Source organism: Anser cygnoides, chromosome 12 (assembly GCF_040182565.1).
Source record: "Anser cygnoides isolate HZ-2024a breed goose chromosome 12, Taihu_goose_T2T_genome, whole genome shotgun sequence".
NCBI classification, from domain to species: Eukaryota; Metazoa; Chordata; class Aves; order Anseriformes; family Anatidae; genus Anser; species Anser cygnoides.
In genome coordinates, this window is record NC_089884.1 from 20,053,171 (window position 1) to 20,075,317 (window position 22,147).

The 22,147-nt window shown below is 40.0% G+C and overlaps 1 protein-coding gene across 29 annotated transcripts in view; it reads left to right on the forward strand.

The window, feature by feature from the left end:
- Positions 1-22,147, forward strand: part of LOC106039565 (uncharacterized) — a 506,901-nt gene that overhangs the window by 327,546 nt on the left and 157,208 nt on the right. Inside the window, exon 1 of one of the 29 annotated variants that reach the window (XR_010834564.1) lies at positions 20,992-22,065. The exons of 27 other annotated variants lie outside the window; for them this stretch is intronic. The gene's annotated coding sequence lies outside the window, so the exon portion shown is untranslated. Of the gene's footprint in view, positions 1-20,991; positions 22,066-22,147 lie in introns of those variants that run through there. One more of the 29 variants, XR_010834563.1, reaches the window with a different exon arrangement.

The following is a 22,147-nucleotide window of genomic DNA, read 5'->3' on the forward strand; positions in this document are numbered from 1 at the left end:
CCAAAGAGAAAACAGTCCTTCATAATTTTCTGGTTTGTGGACTGTTTGGTTACTATACACGCATGAGTTGTATGCTGTACTACAATGACTCATTCCAAGTACTATTACCATTGAACACGTTGCTCAATTACATTATATGACACCATATCTAGCACTTAATATTTTTTCCCTAAAGCTTCTTCTGGCCTCTTCTGTATTTCTGTTCTTAATGTGGAAATAAAATGTGATGTGCAAGTTTGTGCTTGGTGTGTTGTTCTCTGGTGATTTTTACTTGAGAGGCTCTTTTAAAACAGTTGGAACTTGCAGTGGTGGTCATGTGCAATGCTTCCTCCTGACCCTAGTTTCTTTCATTCAAAGGTTTTTAGGCCATGTTTATCCTAATTTTACTGGGCTAAAATTGTTCAGTAGAAATTAGTCCAAATCAAAGAGGAAGCTGTTTTATTTATTTTAGAACTCGTAAACATGACTTAAGATAACGATTACCCAGAGCTAATTTCTGCACTCAGCACTCTTGAATTATTCTGTCCTTCTAGCCAAAGGCTTTCAAGATGGAGCTGAAGAGTAGAGTATGATTTATATGTTGTCCTAAGGTAAAATCAGATGTTTCTATCAACTCTTGCTTCCAAGATTTTACAAGGTCTGTAAATTAAGTGCTATAGATGGTGTTGTTGCCTGCCGGATTTTGACAAGGAAGTCAGAGTTGACAAACATTGATTTGCCACTGGGAACCAAAACCATTAATTGAAGCTGTGGTGACTAATCCATTACTTTGCTCTGCTTTGTGGATCCTGACTTAGCAGTTGTCGCTACAATCAAAAATTCATTCATGCAAATGCACCTATTGTGATTGAAGTAATCAATTTTTTCTAGTTTGTAGTTGGCAGGCTCAGGATTACAGAAGCCTCTCCACATATCGCTGAATTGCCTGAACAAGCTGACTGCTCCCAAGGGTGGGGCGTGCATGTGCTGGGGGACAGGACACCAAAGTAAACAAGAGCCTGAGGTATTATTCGTGCTGCCAGCTCTAAGGATGGTCTGTGGTTCTGTGAAAAAAAGACGTCATGCAGATCTTGGAAATGAACGTGTAGAGTTTAGTGTTTGTCGTTGTTGTATAGTCTCCATGTCTTGCCCCCCTGGATTATCTAGTCTATAAATGCTCTAAATTTAGCATACAAGAGAAACTGCAGTGGAAATGGAAGTATAGTCCAGTGAGATTTATTTACTTTGTACTTATGTACTTACAAACTTGGGCTCTGGAAACTTGAGCTCTTTGTCTGGCTTTTTCCATTTGTAATTTCTCCTTGTGATAGAGAGAAAGGGAGCATTTACTCAGAAAAGGTTTTGAGGAGAGGCTTTTAATCTATTTCATATGAAGTACAGGGGAACATTACTAATGGAAGTCTCTTGAATACACATATTTCTGTCAGTTGATATGTAGGGAATGATCTGATCATCCCAATGATAAATTGCTTTATCTCTAATTGATAGTGCTTACATTGGTGTAAATCATAAGTATGTGCTCTGTCTGGTTCTCGGTGGTGTAATTGGCAACAGCAAATAGCCTAGTTCCTGTAGGTGAACAAATGTGTGACTTTAATGCTACATTAGCAGGCAGTTCATGAGATTCTTTATGTTCTGTTGCTGCCTCTTCTTAGTGTCAATCTATTGAGGTATTATCTCAAAAACTGAGACAATATTGATGTTTGGGGAGGATGAGTGACAGGAGTGCCTTGATTTTTAGAAATGATTGTGTAGAGAGAAAACGTACTTATTAGTGTGTTCAGTGGAAAGAGTATTATATGATTATACCCAATGTGTGATATCTTTATTTTGGAGCACGTTTGTAAAATGAAATAAAATTTGAAAGACCTAATGGTCTTTCATGGGCTTTGTGGGCTCCATGTCTGCATTCAGCTGTGGGGAATGCTGTTTAAAAGTTCTGCCTGCTGTAGATAAGGATGTGATATTGATAGCCCTGACGCTTGGACTGCAGTTTCTCTGGGTTGTGGGGTATTCTAATGACATCTAGTCCTGTAAGCATGTTTTGTAAAGTTTCTGGACACTTTTCTGTTTTCATAATGGAGCGAGCATGAGTGGGTGCCATGTAGGTTAATGCAGGCAACGTCTGAGCAGTCAGCCCAGGTCCATGCTTGAGGTGCTAAACTGATACAGTTTGGGAGGCATCAGGGTAGGAATATTTATTCTGGGTTCTCTTTTCACTCAGCTTGTTGGTTTACAAATTGTCCCTAGTTTTTGGAACACCCCAGCCAAGGTGCTACTGGGGCTTAAGGCATTGTTAAGTTTGGGTGAAAGGGTTTGGGTTATGGATAGGTGGGAGTTAGAGGAGAAAAGGTCTAACCCTTATTATACCGGAGAACACTGCAGTAAGTACGTACCCTAAAATTTCATAATTACTGACATTTCTTACAGTTTCTCCTCATTAAGGGACTGTCCAGTGCCCTTGATCTCGATATTTTCGCAAACTAGTTTGTTATCGATAATTGGGGTTAGAAAAGTGCCATAAACTATCTAGGCTGGCATAAGTGTTCTATTTATAATACAAGCTATCTTTTATATGGGGCAGGATTTCAGGTCGATTCTTAAGCTTCATAATAATTAATATAGATAAAATAAACTTACATGTCCTTGGTTAAGACCAACAGTGTTAAATACTACAATGACAACAGCTTGTGCTTAATTTCTCAGCATTCCCATCAGAAGAAATCTGTAATCCTTTTGTACTGTTAATTAGTAAAGCAATATTACTTTGCTGTACTGAAACCACAATTTTCATTTAATAGTCTTCACTATAAAGTCTACAAAATTGCTTATCATTGCTTGTATATAAGTGTGTGCATGCAGTTGAAATAGCACCAGCTAAAGGAGAGGAAAAGATATCTTCTTTATGAAAAAGTCACCGAACCATGTTAAACAATTGTGGGAATAGCTCTCATTTTCATGACTTTTGCACATGCAACTCTGAACCATGAAACACTATTCAGAGAGATTTGTCTGTTTTAATACACCAGTCCTGTAACCTCGTGAAGGTCAATTGTGGGGAATTTTTTGCCTTTTCTTTAGCTGCCTTGGAGGGAGGTGTTTATTTTTCTGTTTGGCTTTGTCAAGTTACAGCAATTTTTCTGGTCTAACGTTAGCATCAGAAATGTCATAATCTGGTGGATTTGTTTTTGTTTTCTGAATGACACTGAATATGTTTACTTTTTTTTAAAAAAATAAATCTTTGGAACTCCAGAACCATCTCAATAGTCCAATACTTCTGCCACTCTTAAGTAACATCTAAAACCTCAATGTATTCCATAGGTGCTGAAAATGGAGCAAAACAGGATATTATTATTTTCTTAGTCAGCTCTTCAACATTCATTCAATTTCCAGCAATGTTGGTGTCTTGTCTGTTCTGTGGTATTCCAGAGCAGGTTTCTAACATCAGGAGGCAAAGTTTATTTCATTAACAGTGAAGGGTCCTATCAGGATATGATGAAGAATCAAGGGATTTACTTATTTATCTGCTTATTTGCTTTAGAACAACACTTACTGCAGCATTTGCCAAGTTATAAAAAAAATCCTGAAAATGGCATGTTTGAGCTGTGCTGATGGTGAAGATTTTTAAGATCCTTTATTTTTAAAATGGATTGTGAAGGGGTGGGTTTTGTAGTCCTAGTCCTGTGCATGGAGCAAGGTTCTTTTAGTCCCTGATGAAGCACCAGGAACATCTTATTTTGGTGAGTGTCTGTGTGCTGCACTGCAGAAGGCTCTTCCCCTGTGTATGGTCATCTCCGCAGCAAGGCTGGCAGCTGGGCTCTGCTGCACTGTGGGAATGTTTGTATTCTGGGCCCTCTCTGCTGTGGGTTTGCAGCAGAATCGGGTGTGCTGCAGGCCCCAAGGACATCACCTTCCTTATGAAGAGATAAAAGGACTAAATGAGGAGAGTCTCTTTGGTTCTGTGCTGTTAGGCTGACATTCAGATCTTTATGGGGGAAAAAAATAAAAGGATGTTAGCTTTGTGTAGGAATTCTTTTGCGCCCTGAGGTCTCCTCCTATGCTTCACACTACCATTTGTTGTCAAAGGCATTTTACAGGTATTTCATATGTGTACATTTCATATATATATGAGAGAATGAATTACAAATGTTCTTCTGTTTAGTCAGGAGGTTAATTTGAAGAGAAAAAATATCTATATATGTCTAAAAATATGCTACATAAGTTATTTTCATCTAGAGTATGTTTTAGATGAAGTATGGGAGTTAAAGGGAAGTGGATGAAGAAAACAATGTCAAAATCTCTAATATCAGTTTCATGCCCTGATAACATGTCTTTTCTATAGTTATTTATCCTAAAGGAATATTAATTTGTCTGTTAGTAATATCTTAATTTTTAAGGGAAAGTGTTTTTTGTTTTTTTTTTCTCCAAACCTGTGTCAATAAAACAGGAGCTCGGGTTCCCTGTCCTATGAAGTTATGCTACTGGCACCAAGAACTGTTCTTCCTTGCCAGGGCTGTTACTCTGGTTTTTTAGGCACCCAGTGTGGATCATGCGGTATATGTCAGAAGGGAACATCAGTACTACAGCACTGTGACTGTAGATGACAGAGTTCCCTGGACCTTGTTTTATCACGTGAAGTTCCTCTGGTAATAAATCTTTGTGTGTATGCTGTGTATATTAATTAATTTTGAATTCCCATTGAAATTAGAGTAGTTTTTGTAAAAACACTTGAAAATCATGTATGGAATTAATTTCAAAAGGAAGTTCTGTAATTGGTGTCTGAATTATTCTCTTTTTTCTTTATTTAATATTTGTACTATGCATGCAATAAAAGCTATTTAGCACTTTCCAGGAACTTTAGCATCTGGCCTGCTTCCAGTATGTTTTTCATAGCCAATGTTCTGGAATAGGTGGTGATCATGTATCTGTATAAGTGATTAAACACATTCTCATTACAAGTGAAGCTTAACGGGATTTTTCCTTATGGCCCAGGACAAAGAGTTCCTCATCAGTGTTCTTTAATAACTTATCTATTTCTTCTTCTCTTCTATTTCATTTCTATTCAGGACATTTTCTGACTCTGCTGACCACGTTAATCTTCAATAGTGCCTGAGGGATTTTGCTTGTCTCCTTTGGCGTAGTCCTAAATTAGCTCTGTTCACACTTGTTCAGTATATAGCTCTGTATTTAATAGGACAATCTCTGTTCTTCTGTTGGATAATTAGTATTCCAGGATGGTCTTTTCTGAGACTGGTGATTTCAAGTCAGAACGTTTGCTGGCATGATATTAGTTTCTACTTCCTTGCCACTAATACACAGGACATTTTGTCAGCAAAGCCAGTAGTTTGACTGCTCTTCCTGTGCTGACAGATTGCCTGGTAGATAGAAGAGTGATAGATTCCATTTTTTTCAGTAAAGCCGAACAAAACAAATCCTTCAATTCCCATATCGATGCTGGGCCTCTTCCACATTTTATACAGGTTGCACAGATGTAACTTCTTAAAGATAGCTCAGTGGGGCTTTTATTATTTTTTGTTTTTGCTTTTTTTTTCCATCCTAATGAACTCTCCTGAATATCTCATTTGAGAGATCATAATGGCTACTTATTATCCCATTTAAAATAAAATTCCCCGACAGTAGCTCATTTGTCCTTTTCTATCTTCATGCTTGTGAGGTTGTCAAACCTGCTGACTGCCATTCCACAGCTCCTGGAAAAAACTCTTGTGTGGCCAGATATGCAAGGACATGCCTCCTAACTCACTAATGGTGTGTCTCTTACTTACTCAAGGAATTGCCTTCTTTGTTGTAAAGTGGATTTAAAGTTAAGATACTTCACCAATGGCTTTATTTTGCCTGCTCTTCCTGTTCTTTACCATGCCAGTGGGAGAACCATACCATGGTTCAGTGGTGCAGTGAGTACTGAGAAGAATGTGCAATATTGAAGGGGAACAAAATGTTTATCTGCCTGTGTGAAATAAATGTCTGTGGTATCTGCCTATGGGGAGGTGGTCTGCCTATGGGGAGGTGGCCGCCAGTCGATCAGGGGAGGTCCCAGTCAACTGGCGGCTAGCAAATGTGATGCCCATCTACAAGAACGGTCAGAGGGTAGACCCGGGGAACTATAGGCCTTTTAGTTTGACCTCAGTGCCAGGGAAGCTCATGGAGCAGGTTGAGTGTCATCACGCGGCACTTGCAGGGCAAGCAGGTGATCAGGCCCAGTCAGCATGGGTTTATGAAGGGCAGGTCCTGCTTGACGAACCTGATCTCCTTCTATGACAAAGTGATGCGCTTGGTGGATGAGGGAAAGGCTGGGGATGTGGTCTACCTTGACTTCAGTAAGGCTTTTGACACCATTTCACACAGCATTCTCCTCGAGAAACTGGCTGCTCTTCGCTTGGACTGGCGTACAGTTCGTTGGGCTAGAAACTGGCTGGGTAGCCAGGCCCAAAGAGATGTGATGAATAGAGTTAAATCCAGTTGGAGGCCGGTCACTAGTGGAGTCCCCCAGGGCTCAGTACTGGGGCCAGTTCTCTTTAATGTCTTTATTGATGATCTGGCTGAGGGGATCGAGTGCACCCTCAGTAAGTTTGCAGACGACACCAAGTTAGGTGCGTGTGTCGATCTGCTTGAGGGAAGGAAGGCTCTGCAGGAGGATCTGGATAGGCTGGACCGATGGGCTGAGGTCAACTGTATGAAGTTCAACAAGGCCAAGTGCCGGGTCCTGCACCTGGGGCACAACAACCCCAAGCAGAGCTACAGGCTGGGAGATGAGTGGCTGGAAAGCTGCCTGGCTGAGAAGGACCTGGGAATACTGGTTGATAGCTGGCTGAATATGAGCCAGCAGTGTGCTCAGGTGGCCAAGAAGGCCAACAACATCCTGGCTTGTATAAGAAGCAGTGTGGCCAGCAGGTCTAGGGAAGTGATTGTCCCCCTGTACTCGGCTCTGGTGAGGCCGCACCTTGAGTACTGTGTTCAGTTTGGGGCCCCTCGCTACAAGAAGGACGTCAAGGTGCTTGAGAGAGTCCAGAGAAGGGCAATGAAGCTGGTGAGGGGTCTGGAGAACAAGTCTTAAGAGGAGCAGCTGAGGGAGCTGGGGTTGTTCAGCCTGGAGAAGAGGAGGCTGAGGGGAGACCTTACCGCTCTCTACAGGTACCTTAAAGGAGGCTGTAGCGAGGTGGGGGTTGGTCTATTCTCCCACGTGCCTGGTGACAGGACGAGGGGGAATGGGCTAAAGTTGTGCCAGGGGAGGTTTAGGTTGGATATTAGGAAGAACTTCTTTACTGAAAGGGTTGTTAGGCATTGGAATGGGCTGCTGAGGGAAGTGGTTGAGTCACCATCCCTGGAGGTCTTTAAGATTTGTTTAGATGTAGAGCTTAGTGATATGGTTTAGTGGAGGACTTGTTAGTGTTAGGTCAGAGGTTGGACTGGGTGATCTTGGAGGTCTCTTCCAACCTAGACGATTCTGTGATTCTGTTTGGAATGAATCAATTGGAATAATCAATTACAAAATTTCGTTGGTATGTTCAGGATGCAAATGGCTTTGATGAAGAATAGGAAAAGCCCAGGAGGTTTGGGTTAAAAATGGGGAGTCTGGAAGGAAAGTATTAGAGGTCTCAAGCAACCCACTGAGCCAGCTGGTTGGAAGAACTAGCAGCTATGAACACTTTATTTCAGTGAATGGCTCCATAAAGTTACCATAACCCTTTGAGGTAGCAATGCATCCTGGTTGGATTGTGGGTGAGTGCCCATCATTCCAGTAGATTGCACCAGTCATCTCAGTGCAAAATAAAACATTGACCAGCCTGAGTGCAGCTCCTTCCAGTGAGAAGGGAGAGCAGGTATTACAGATGGCAAGAGAGGGAGCCAGGGAAGGAAGAAAAGGAAGGACTGCAGGAAGATACACAGAGGCACAGACGTAGTTATGCTTACAACACAGGGCTTCCTGTGAGATCTCTTCATGCTTCATAATTCTTTAATGCTTTTGCTTCTCTGTGAAAATCTGGATTTTTGTATATACTGATTTCTAATTTGGTCTTCACTATGCTTCACACTACATCATTTTTTCCAGTTTCTGACCTCTTCTGCTTCTTACAACCCTAGTGTTGCTTTGGTATCCTTGTACAATCTGAAGCATCTTGATTGTTCTGTGATGATTTTCTTCCTGTTGAATTATTGGTTTTCCTGACTTTATCCTTCCCCCAAGTCTCTACATTTCCACAGGTTTTTTCCTCCCCACTTCCAAATAAAACAGATCTAGGTTTCAAAAAGTAAGACCTGTTTATTGTTATGAACTGTTAATCGACTTTGAGTCCAACAACAACAGAAAAATTATATATCCAAACTATTAAAACTGTGGTAATTTTTTTTACTGTTCCACTCAAATTAGGTTACACATTCTGATAACACAAACTAATTAGCTTTAATTTGCTTTAACTTCCAGATTGCACCTCTTTGGCAAGGTGGCTAGTTTTTGTGCATTTTTACTGCATTTTTTTATTTCCTCATAGTGAATGAGAACTGGAAATGTCAACTATGTAACCTATAAGAGAAGAATTCCCTGTAATCTCTATGAGATAGTCCACTGACTGCACAGCAGCTAGAATGTAAATGGCTTTCTGAAACAGCTAGAAATGAAAGGAGTTCTAAACTTATGGGGGAAAAAAAAAGGGCTAAAATTTTGGAGGATATAACCTCACAGCTAAGAGTAGGATTTAGACATATTTCGGTACATAAAGGATAAAATCAGTAAAGCATTGATCTCACAAATAGGACTTATAATGGAAATTATGAGTAACAGGCCCTTGTATGTATGGTACTTAGGTATCATAATTATGAGTTAAAGCTTTTAATAGAAAACTGCTGTCCAGCTGGTCAGAATAATCCACAGTGGAAAGGGGCAGAAGTCTTTATGCTTCAAGAGATGTTGAAAGAGATGGTAAATGAAATTCAATTACCTAAAGCTTTTATGTGTCATGGAGGATTTAGGGATATGTTATATCTAAGATATAAGCCTTGCGCTGCATGTGATCTGTACTGCTATGAGTCACCTTAAACACCACCTTTGCTGCATTCAAGACTTTTTGTAGTGTCCAGGAGAAATGAATGGGGGTTGTGCCTGCAAATTGCTTATCTGGAAAAATGTCGAGAATAAGGACCTTAAGCTTATTCTGTTACTGTGTTTTTTCATCTCAGATGAGCCTGCCTACTTATGCAAATTCTTTTACTTTGCTCTAATACTCTTTTAACTATTTCTGCCACCACCCCTCAAAGGCTCAGATCTCCTAATGGAATATTCCCCTCTTAATAGAGTTCATTCAGACTCAAGCACCATCTAAGTTTGCTTTCAAAGTGGTACGTTGTAGAGCCAAAGATTCTTTCCTTATTTCATGTATGTGCTGAAGTACAAAGATAGAGCTGCAGAATACTCAGGTTTACTGTATGTAAGTAAGGTTGTTACTCCATTTTGTTGGTATGTGTTGTGGCCAGAAGGAGTTCTGGTCATAGATCATTACCAACTGGGAAAAAGGCGAGACATTTCCACTTTCAGTTGTTTAGAATCTTCCTAGATTTTAATTTTTCAAAGTGAAAACATTCATATGTATCCTTCAGGAGAATTCTTTGCTTGTTATAGAAAGATGTAGAAAAGATGGTACGATTGTTTTCAAGCTTACAAGAATATGCTAATTTTTCCTATACTAAAAGTTTCTAATTTCTCTTTCTGAAAACCTGTACTACATATTTATTTTGAAGCAGATGCTTGAATTTGGTAACAAGGTCTCAGTTGTATTTAACACCTGTATTTCATTGAAAAACCACTCCCAATCTAACGAAGTTGCAAACCATTGAAGGGTTTTAGTTTGAGTATGTTTAGTAGAGACTTGCTAGAGGTTAGGAACTGTGTTCAAACAGAAGCAATGGATTTCAGGAATTCAGAGAATTAGTAGGTGGGTTCTCCTGGATGGCTAGTCTAAGCAAAAAGGGTGTTGAAAAAAAGTTGCCAGTTCCTTAAATAAATTATATTACAGACAATAGTGGAAAAATGTGTTGTAGAGGAAAGGCAGCAAATGAGTTCAGGCTAAATCATGATTTCACATGGGATATCAGATGCAAAAATGGAAGGTGCAAGCAGAGGAGGCAGGGCCAGGCTGATAAGGGAAAATTCCAAAGTTAGATTGTAGTCATCCAGGAAAACCTGAGGTATGGAACATAATTCTTCAAACAAAATAGCATGTTGGTTAATTTTTTGTTATTATTCTTTTGCCTTTGTTGGCAATAAGGTAAAGAGGAAAGGCATTATCGCTGGTCAGTACAGTAGGGAAGCTGTCAACAAGTGATGCTCAGTAGGTCTGTGTTTTTAATTCTGTGTGGCTCATAGCAGTAGTAACGTAAGGCAGAGACCATAGTATGTAATTGGGAAAGAAGAGGCGATGAAAAAGCATGAGGAATTTCATCATGGTGTAATTGAAGCTCACTAATGAGATAAGAGTTGTTGGCAGTTATTGTCAAGATTTCGTGACAGATATATAATATCACAGAATCGTCTAGGTTGGAAGAGACCTCCAAGATCACCCAGTCCAACCTCTGTCCTAACACTAACAAGACCTCCACTAAATCATATCACTAAGCTCTACATCTAAACATATCTTAAAGACCTCCAGGGATGGTGACTCAACCACTTCCCTGGGCAGCCCATTCCAATGCCTAACAACCCTTTCAGTAAAGAAGTTCTTCCTAACATCCAACCTAAACCTCCCCTGGCGCAACTTTAGCCCATTCCCCCTCGTCCTGTCACCAGGCACGTGGGAGAATAGACCAACCCCTACCTTGCTACAGCCTCCTTTAAGGTACCTATAGAGAGTGATGAGGTCTCCCCTCAGCCTCCTCTTCTCCAGGCTGAACAACCCCAGCTCCCTCAGCTGCTTCTCCTAAGACTTGTTCTCCAGACCCCTCACCAGCTTCATTGCCCTTCTCTGGACTCTCTCGAGCACCTCCATGTCCTTCTTGTAGCGAGGGACCTAAAACTGAACACAGTACTCGAGGTGCGGCCTCACCAGAGCCGAGTACAGGGGGACAATCACCTCCCTAGACCTGCTGGCCACACTGCTTCTTATACAGGCCAGGATGTTGTTGGCCTTCTTGGCCACCTGAGCACACTGCTGGCTCATATTCAGCCAGCTATCAACCAGTATTCCCAGGTCCTTCTCAGCCAGGCAGCTTTCCAGCCACTCATCTCCCAGCCTGTAGCTCTGCTTGGGGTTGTTACGCCCCAGGTGCAGGACCCGGCACTTGGCCTTGTTGAACTTCATACAGTTGACCTCAGCCCATCAGTCCAGCCTATCCAGATCCTCCTGCAGAGCCTTCCTTCGCTTGAGCAGATAGACACACGCACCTAACTTGGTGTCGTCTGCAAACTTACTGAGGGTGCACTCGATCCCCTCATCCAGGTCATCGATAAAGATATTGAAGAGGACTGGCCCCAGCACTGAGCCCTGGGGGACTCCACTAGTGACCAGCCTCCAACTGGATTTGGCTCCATTCACTACAACTCTTTGGGCCCGACCATCCAGCCAGTTTTTAACCCAACGAAGCGTACGCCAGTCCAAGTGAAGAGCAGCCAGTTTCTTGAGGTGAATGCTGTGGGAAACGGTGTCAAAAGCCTTACTGAAGTCAAGGTAGATCACATCCACATCCAATATATTGAAAGAATTTGAAAAACTTGAGAATGGGAAGAAAGGAGGGGCCAGGAATTTCTAGACACATCCTGTTCAAGTTGTGGGAAAAATGCTAATTTAATTGTTCTGCAAGTTAAGCATTTGTATGTGTCTGTAAGCAAAGGGATGGAAAACAGTTAACTCAGACTTGATAAGAACAGACTGTCCAACCAAACTAATTTTCTCTTAAAGTATGGAAACAGGTTTTGTTTAGTCCTGCACTTTGAATCCAGTTATACTTTTGACAGTGTTTCATTCACATTTTCCTGAGAGAAATATAAGTGGTTTAGATTAAAATAATGTAGGATGCAAATCTGTTTGGAAAACTGCTTTAAGAGGAGCTATTTTGGTATGTGGCTATTTGAATACTTTGAATGAAATCAAGTTATTTCCTGGACCCTATGGTTGCTTGCATTTCATTAATTGTCTAGCTAATGGAATTGTTAAATTGCATATTTTATGAATCTGACCATCTCCTAGCATTTTGGAGATTAAGCTTCAACTTCAAAATAGTATAGAAATTAGAGGAGTGGCCTGTCAAAAATAGGATGACATTTAAGAGAATCAAGTGCAGAGTATCATACGTGTGCAGGTGTGGAAGGAATACACACTGAAGAAGGGAAATGGTTGATAAGGTAACTATTCTAATTCAGAAAGGACCAGTGAGTTAGTGTAGGTCACAATTTAAGTAGGAGTCAACAACGTGCTTCTGTGGGCCACAAGTTTCAGCAAGGATGAGATCTTAAAGGAAGTATCTAGGTTTCATACTGGGCTTCAGTTCAAGTGTGTTGAGGGCTGGGGGGCCTCTAGAGGAGGAGGATAGAAAATTAACAGCATACTAGAAAACATGACCTACAAGGAAAGCTGCAAAAGGGCCTGGGAACTGCAGAGGGCTTTGAGGGTGTCTTGGAGGAATGTGTTTTTCTCTGATTTGCTGCACTTTAAAACAATTGCTATGCATAAGTATGGGGAAAGAATTTAGAATGCTTTGGCTAAAGGACAATCTTATCTGTTATAGAAATTTAAAATAGTTTTTTGGATCGTTATTTAAGATGCTTGTGTTAGATGTTTGTGTTCTCTGCATGCTTTGTGTCCAGTTTTTCATGTGTGGGGTTTCATGGGCAGAAGTGTACAAACTTGATTGAGCAATTCAGAATAGCTACTGCATCTTCCTTCATGTTCTCCTACCAGCACTTTTGTAAAGTTCTATCGATTTCAGTAGAACTTGTTATTAGAACAAAAAGCTTCTTAATACAACAATGAATGCTTGTATATTCCGTGTTACTTCATTCTCTCATTCACAGAATAAGAGAACATCTTTAGAAAACAAAATCTAATTAATCTAAACATATTGCATGCCTGTTAAAATTCACCTGTCCTGGAATGTCCATTTATCATAATTATGACTGAACAACCAAACAGAGAAAGGTGCTGCTTCTTCATTTGAAGCAAAATGATTTATTACCCTGTTTTTTTTAGTAATGGTTAAATCTAATGGACATTTCTGCATGACAATTCATCCTCAGAGTAAAATTAGACATGTTATTCTTTCATGTAGAACACTTCACAGCAATTCATGGAATACAGAAATCTTGTGTCATTAAGTAATTGCCACAGCACTGACTGCATATATCAATTTAAAGAGTACATGTACATATTAATGTTTTAATATGATATAGGCTCATGTTTGTAAAATAATTTAAATATTTTAATTGGACCTGATCAGTTTGCAAGCTACATTTTCCTTCATTCTCATAAATTGTCACAGATCTGAAAAATACTTACGATGATGAAAAATTCTACTCTTCCTCATTTATTGTGTGTACGTAATAGGAATAACATAAATGTTAACAAGGTACAAGTACACCATAGGAAAAAGAGCAGTAGGATATGTACATGTTCCATCTTTATATACATGTTCCATCTTTAATTAGATCATTCTATAACTAGTAATAGTACTTCCCAACTGAGGAAACTTACGGAGTGAAGTTCAGTCTATTAACCGAGCCTTGTATGTATGTTTTGTCTTCTGGAGTGCTGTGGAATGAAGATTTTGCAAGACATAGTATGCTTTGACATCTGTAATAGAACACTTCTTAAAAATAAGTTTTTTTAAAAGAAGAGAGATGCCACCTAATCATCACCCGTATGATGGACCAAGGGAAACCAGCTGATGTGATTTTTTTGGACTTCAGCAAGGCTTTTGACACGGTTTCCCATAGGATCCTACTGGACAAAATGTCCACCATACAGCTAAATAAAAACATCATACGATGGGTGAGCAATTGGCTAACGGGCAGGGCCCAAAGGGTTATGGTAAATGGGGCTGCGTCAGGCTGGCGGGTGGTCACCAGTGGGGTCCCTCAAGGCTCCATTTTAGGGCCAGTACTTTTCAATATTTTTATAAACGATCTGGATGTAGGAATAGAAGGTATTTTGAGCAAGTTTGCTGATGACACCAAACTTGGAGGAGTTGTGGACTCGAATGAGGGTGGAAAGGACTTGCAGAGGGATCTGGATAGGTTGGAGAGCTGGGCGATCACCAACCGCGTGAAGTTCAATAAGAGCAAGTGCCGGGTCCTGCACCTGGGACGGGGAAACCCTGGCTGCACGTACAGACTGGGCGATGAGACGCTAGGGAGCAGCCTAGAAGAGAGGGATCTGGGGGTCGTGGTAGACAGCAAGTTGAATATGAGCCAGCAGTGTGCCCTGGCGGCCAGGAGGGCCAGCCGTGTCCTGGGGTGCATCAAGCACGGCATAGGTCAAGGGAGCACTAGTAGGTCAAGGGAGGTGATTGTCCCGCTCTACTCTGCGCTGGTGCGGCCTCACCTCGAGTACTGTGTGCAGTTCTGGGCACCACAGTATAAAAAGGACATGAAACTGTTGGAGAGTGTCCAGAGGAGGGCTACGAAGATGGTGAAAGGCCTGGAGGGGAAGACGTACGAGGAACGGCTGAGGTCACTGGGCCTGTTCAGCCTGGAGAAGAGGAGGCTGAGGGGAGACCTCATCACAGTCTACAACTTCCTCGTAAGGGGGTGTCGAGAGGCAGGAGACCTTTTCTCCATTAACACCAGTGACAGGACCCGCGGGAACGGGGTTAAGCTGAGGCAGGGGAAATTTAGGCCTGACATCAGGAGGGGGTTCTTCACAGAGAGGGTGGTTGCACACTGGAACAGGCTCCCCAGGGAAGTGGTCACTGCACCGAGCCTGTCTGAATTTAAGAAGAGATTGGACTGTGCACTTAGTCACATGGTCTGAACTTTTGGGTAGACCTGTGCGGTGTCAAGAGTTGGACTTGATGATCCTTAAGGGTCCCTTCCAACTCAGGATATGATTCTATGATTCTATGATTTGCTTCCAGGCAGCTCTTTACAGAGATCCTTCTGAGTAATCTCTCAGTACGGTCAGCTGCCAGGTTAGGGTATTGATGCTACTCCTCTAACACAGCAACAGAAGCTCTGTGGGTTTCATAAACGAGATCAGTCTTAAAACGTGTGACTCTAATAGAAAAAGATTATGTAAATTATTTCATAGATCTGAGTAAGTCTGGCTGCTTTATTATTCTAACACTGTAGTAGCATATGTTTTAATCTACTTCTAGGCTCTTCTAGTCATCAGAAAAACTTCAGACAGACGGTGTTCTAATTAAACCATTTGCTGTAAACTGAGACAACTAATCCTTTGGTCATGGGATTAGGCATTTGTGTTAGAACTGGGGTTTACTTAAGACCTTTTGCTTCAGATGTTCATGCTCTGGCCTGTCCCTTCCTTGCACATAAAATGATTTAATGTTTGTAGCAGTGCTATAGAGTTGCCTATGGTAACTTATGGTAGCATCAGAAGGCTAGCCTTGGAGCCTCTGTATTGAGTGCAGTGCTACTGAAGGGTTCCTACAGTGAGGTGCAGGGCAAAGGAGAGTAATCCACTGAGAAGCTGCACTGACATCTAGGGTCTCTTTTCATGGAGTTGGACAGTGCAGAGTAAGTATAGGAATCAGAGCAAGTTCTGATTGAGGTAAGACACAGAGGTCTGGTGATGATCTGTCTGCTCATGCTGGCAAGAGCAAGCGTCCTGGCAAAGATAATACTGGTACAATCATTAGCTTGTAAATTGTTTTCCCCTGCACACGAAGGGGTTTAATAGCAGTGACACCAGTGAGTTGTATGCTGTGATAGCTTCCAAAGAGCCAGGGCACCGTATCTTCTGTGTGCAAGGAAAGGTAAAATAAATAACTACTGTCTAATAGTTGTTACAGACCCTTCCCAGTTTGGACATACTCCTGATTTTAGTGTTCACCGGTAAGACAGTTGATTTTATTGCAGAGGCGCCTCTTCCTGGTAGCACACGCTGGCTTGGGGTCAGTCCCTTTTTGAGTTCCTCAATGACTTTTAAATCTTCTTTCTTCCCAAACATTTTTTTCTTTATTATCTAGGCTGTAATCTGATTCTTCATCTTAATTAAGGTTTTTTTTCCACTTCTTTGGGGATGTGTCATTGTTAGATCAGATGTCATCTCCTGTACTAACCTAATTAACTACTCTGTGCAGTAGTGGGGAAAAAAAAAATCTGTTTCTTCCCCATTGGTAACATATTATGCATGTTTTGGCACGAATTGTTTCCTCTATTGAACTTTCATGTTTTATACCACCAAACAGAATACCTAAGCTTTCCCATCTGGAGTGGGGCAGGGAAATATGCAGCTTCCCCTAAGTTCATTCCTTCTTGGATAGTAAAAATATCTCAGAATGGGTTAAATGTTGGTATGCTCAGACAAGGCTAAAATCTTTTTATGTGTTCTTAGTCTTCAGTGCAGGGAATAGGAAGGGAAAGCAGCCAGCACTTCTGGAGGCTGTGCCTTGCCTTCTGCAGAAGCAAACAACAACAAAAAATTTCCATTTGGTTACTCTCCAGGCTTTTCAGGAAGGTGGAATCAGGTGGAAATCAAAATGTCATTTAAACTTTTCATTTGAAAAACTAATGGGCAATTGGAGGGGGGTTGCTAGACTCAGTAGATGAATATTTAGCCCCGTGAATTTCAGAGGGATATTTCATCCCAACATTTGCAAATGGTGCAGTGAAGGAAATCTGTCTGACTGGGGTTGCTGTTATGAGAGTTTTTCAGCACCTCTGGACAATGTGATCTAACTTTCTAGTAAATATGTTATTACCTGTCACTGATAATACGATTGCCATGTTCTAGGATGAGCTATTAACTTCTGAAACAATTAAAAACAAAATCCAGGTTAAAAAATAAAAATGCTGTTGTTTAGTTGTTCTTAATGTTTGTTCTCTAATCAAACAGCTCTTGAGAAATATCTTGTTGCCCTCAGAAGAGATTTTTACCTGTGACATCTTACTGAGCTGACAGGCAAGATGTGGAAAGCACTGTACTAATAAAGGAAATAATCTGTGTCTTGGGACAGATCAGTGAGCAAACATGGTGCTAGAAGAGATTTGAAAGCCTCTATGCAATCTCTATGGCAACAATCAAGTTTATGTACTTATTTTATTTTTTGGTGCTTGGATGAGTGGTTAAAGGATTCATTTTGCTTTTCATCTGACTCCCAACGCACACTTCTGTTATCATATATATATATATATATTTATTTTCTAAAACGGTTCCTATTCTTTGCCGTAGTGATGGGATTGTACACACCAGTGTAGACAGGTCTGTAATTATGTTAGAGAAGGTATTTTTTTATCTGAAGATGAGTTCTATTTATGTCCAGATTATTTACACAGCCATACATAACTATATTCAGGATGGTGTTTCAGCACTTGCTGCATTTCCGCCCTGAGTCAGTTCTACCTATTTTTCAGAATAAATGATAAGTAGTAAATGATGTCCAATGATGTAAAACTGAGAAACTTTGCAATTCCTGATGTTCTGATCTGTAACAAAGTATGCAAGGTGGGACTGTGCCACTTTTCTGACTATTGAAGTCTGCATGCCTTTTAGAAGAAACCTCTTGGCTTTGTGTCAGAGAACTATGTGGAGTCCTCTTTGAAGACAGTATGTGTTTTCTGAGCAAAGATGGGCAAAATACATTTTACAGAAGGTGTGTTTGAGTTCCAAACTGTAGAGATGAATACCCCTTGGATTCTCTTGTGGGATGAGCATTTCATAGTGTCTTATAAAAGTTATAAAATTATCAGATTGAATTATGAAGTCAGAAGAAGGAAGCTCTATGTTTATTACAAAAACTGGAATGGACACTAAAACATGTTTTTGTTTTGAAGGTCAGTTACATCAATGGGATTAAAATTGCATATATATATATATAAGGATTTCACTAATAAATTACCACTTCTTAACAATTTCCATGTTTTTAACTGAACTATTTATCAGAGCACTTAAAACTTTTCAGGGCAATAGATTTGTTGCTTGTCTGTAAAATGTTAAGTTGTGTAAATATTATTGAGAACTGATAGCCTGTCTGTTTGTGTTCTGTCCACTTCTGCTGGAATTACAGAGGGTATAAAGTTTCCGATGGATTCTGGAGCTCTTCTTGCTGCTGCTCTAAAAGATCTTTTGTTTTAACCTTTTCCTTTCCTGTTTGAAATGAGATGGTATGTTTGCCATGCTTATATGGATTTTCAGATTATGGTTTGAACATGCTTTTTAAGAGAGAGGTATTATTTAGAATAGGAAGAAAAATATCACTGCTAGTAGATGAGGGGACATTTCAAGACTATTTCCTAGTCTTTTAAGTGTACCAGAAGCAACAGAAAAACTAGTCAGAAATGTCTCCAAAATTAAGTAATCCCTAAGAATCCTCCTTGCTCTTTGAGAGCACACCATACTACTTTAACAAAATGCTTCCTTCTTTATGGAAGGGCTATTTTTTCTGTTTTCAGGAATTCATGCACCCACACCCAGTGTACATTTAAATAACATTTGCAAAATTTGAAGGGAAGTGTCAAAGTGTCACTTCTCAGGATTTTGACAGGAAGCTTCACTGGTCAGTCAGTAGAGTAATGCCAAAGTTTTGGCATGCATTCCCAGGGAACACATTAAAGAAAATATTCTAAATATACAGTGTATGGTTTTGTGTATGTGCTCATGTAAATGAAGAAACTCCTCAGAAACTACTGGTGTCTTACAATGCAACAAAATTGGGAATATGGGAGAAAAATTAGGCTAAGCTGTGTTTTAAAGCTGATGTACATATCTTGAAACATGTCAGAAACTAGTCTTACCTTTTATGTGACAGTTTATGAGAACTCCGAATTTGGTGTTCACATTATGCCACAGAGCTCCCTAGCTTGTAGAGGAATTTGTCTAAGAGGATTTGTGAGTTACAATTCATGCCTAAAGCTATGCTTGTCCATCAATACACTGTGGGTAGCTCTGTGGTTATAGTTCTGCAGCTAATTAGCTGGTTTATTTGTAGGTTCAGGAGCTCTTGTGTCTTCATTGCTCTTACCACTTAAAAGTAATAAAATATTGTAACAAAACTTTGGAACTTGTAATGTTTTGGTAGACAGATGACATTAGTATTTGAAACAGCAATAGTAATTTGTATCTTCCCTATTTGCTGAACATTCAGATTAAATCTTTGTCTCAAAGTCATTTAATGTTTCATAGCTCGATTCTCTCCTGCCCCTGAGGTTTCCAAAGTTATTTTTTTCCAAATTGAGTTCTATATGTTTCTTGTGTAATGACACTGTTTCTTGATCTCTGGTTTTGTCCACTGATATTCTGTGGAACAGTATTTGACCCTTTTTTTGAGGGGCCGGGGGGGGGGGGGGGGGGGGGGGGGGGGGGAGGGGGGAAGGTGATCAATGCTTGGTCCTGTTTTCATTTAAGCTGCCAAAAAGGAAGTAAAAGAAAGAATTACTGATAGAGGCTGACTGAAAGTAAGGTAAAAAGACAGGTGCGATGCCCTTCTTTCTTCTTAAGTTTCTTCTCAGAAATATTGCTATATTCAGTAACAATCAAGTGGTGTTCAGACAGGTGATGAAGATTACAAACACTCTTCTCAGGATCTGATCTTTCCCTTGAAGTAATGTAATGTAACCAAATAGTTTTTCTCTTGCCTTTTTTTTTTTTTTTTTTTAAAAAGGCACCCAAACCAATCCGCCATGGTACATATACCATCTCCTGGACATTCTCATTTCTTCTTTTCACCAGCTGGGGAGGCTGAATTGCAAATTGATACTTGTACTTATTTTTAGCTAGACAACACATTGGTCTTATGATGCTGATTAAACGTGTTACCCCACATGTTCTTTCAGAATTTGGCAGCTGAGCCTTTGGAACTCCTAATCTGACTCTTCAGTCAGGAACCTTGGCATTGTTTTAAATTTGGGACTGAACAAGGGCAGTATTTACATCACACATCATTTGGGAAAAACAGCTCTTTTCTCTCTATGCTATTTTTTAATGTTTGATTTGGCAAACATGAAAGGAAAGCTTCAAAGTTGATTGCTTTTCTGTTTGCTCAGCTAACTCCTGTGTGTGACGTGTGTGGGAAAATTATACGTAGTGATTTGGAAGCTTTATGTCACTGTTTAAAAAATACTAATTTATGATGAGTATAATTATTCAGTACAAGACTAAGAGCATTTAAAGAAAATTCTGCTATTTTTCCTGATAAGCAATAGGAGATTATTTTTCTTAATTTATTCTTTCCAGCCCTAGGTAATTTTTGTCTTAATCAAAGGAAAATTAAAACAGTGCAACAGGTGGTCATCAAAAAGAATTTCTAAACAGTTGAGAGGTCTGCTGTTGACAAAAAGTTCTAAATTAGAAGAGATGTATATGCAAAATTCTGAAAGTGCTGCATCATATTTTCGTATTTCTGAATTATTAACCAGGCATTGGTTGAATATATGACAGCAGTGACTTAGGGTATGGGCAACTGAACTGCGCAGCTGAGTGGTGTGATGCAGGAATTTCGTCTATGTTGGTGGAGTTCTGCTTTCTCAAAGTGCGCTTCAGAAGCAAGAACTTCACATGAGGAATATTCTCTGCTTCAGCAAAGAGTTTAGGACGAACAGTCTGCTATCCAGGCTGAAATTGCAGTATTTTCAGCCCTTTGGGTTTAAAAATACCCATGCTGTGCAGATTGCCCTACAATTCCTCTCATTGTGTTGGTAATAGTGTTACTTGCTGTAGGTTTGTGAACTTTCATACCTAAACTACTATTTGAAGAGAGAGAGAATATTGAGGGTGGCTTTATAGAGATGGTCTTTCTTCCTCTTTTTTTTGTACTGATTATCAACACTTCCCCACATTCATAAATACAGACCCATTCAGCCAAACTTGATATATAGCTATCAAAAAATAAGGCAGAAATCTCAAAACTGTATTTAGTAAGCAAGCAAAACATGTTTATAAACATATACATTGATTCACCAGTTAGACTTAGATACTGATGTGGCAGAGCTTTCATTTACTTAGCTTTGTTGTTTTGTTGCTGCTGCTCTATTTAGCTGAATTGGGTGAAATAATGGAAAATTATGGTTTAGTCTCATTACTTATCTTTGTACAAATGGGGGAGTGGAACAAGTCCTAAGTGCAAATAGCTAGAGACCTTGCCTTGAAGAAGGCTAGTTTCTGATAAATACATAAAATTCAAAGCAATAAATTATAAGCCTTATTGCAATTCTAAGCATTGCTCCCATTTTCATTTTGCATAAATCTGAAAAATGGGCTCTTTCTTAATATAGCTCAAAGTAGTTGGTGGTGGTGGTATATGCTTTGCATGGGTAAACTGTTGCTGTTTCAAGTGGTTTGGCTGTTTATTTCGTTTTACCTCTCTGTTGGGTAGCATTGCTTAGGATCCCTTTCTGTTCATATTATCTCCCCTACTTTTCTTTTACCTGGATCAATGGATGGATACTTCTAATGTTATGACAGATAACGTGTTGGAGTTTCCAAATGAGATTTCATATTAAAACTAAAAATAAGGGGAAGCTGTTTTGTGATGCCTTTCACGTTCTTTCTCCAGACTGCTATAGGTCAGAAGTCAGATTCATGGCTGCAGGATGAGTGTTATGTGATGGGATTATATATTAGAGTTGTGCATAGAAACTGGAAACATGATGCTGCCAAAGAAATGAATGAGAAAACAGGAGCTGTTAAAGTAGGAATGCAATGGGGAACTGCTAATGGGTGAAAATCCTGTTACATCAACTTTGCCTGTGAGTCTCTGGCATACGAAAAGATCATCTGTTACCTGTTACACGAGCAAATATCCACAGTTCTCTGGACTCTGTCTTCTTTCTAGAACTGACATTTGCAATGAAGGGTGGTTGAAATTTCCAAACACATAAAAGCTATTGCTGAAATCTCACCCAGAAGCTGGAAGCAAGCCTGTGAGGACTAGTAGGCAAACCTGCTGAGTTCAGTAAGTTTTATAAATATGCCAGTAAGCATTCAGTATATGACTGTTGAGTAATAATGAGACTTGGGCACACTTTTCTTTAAAA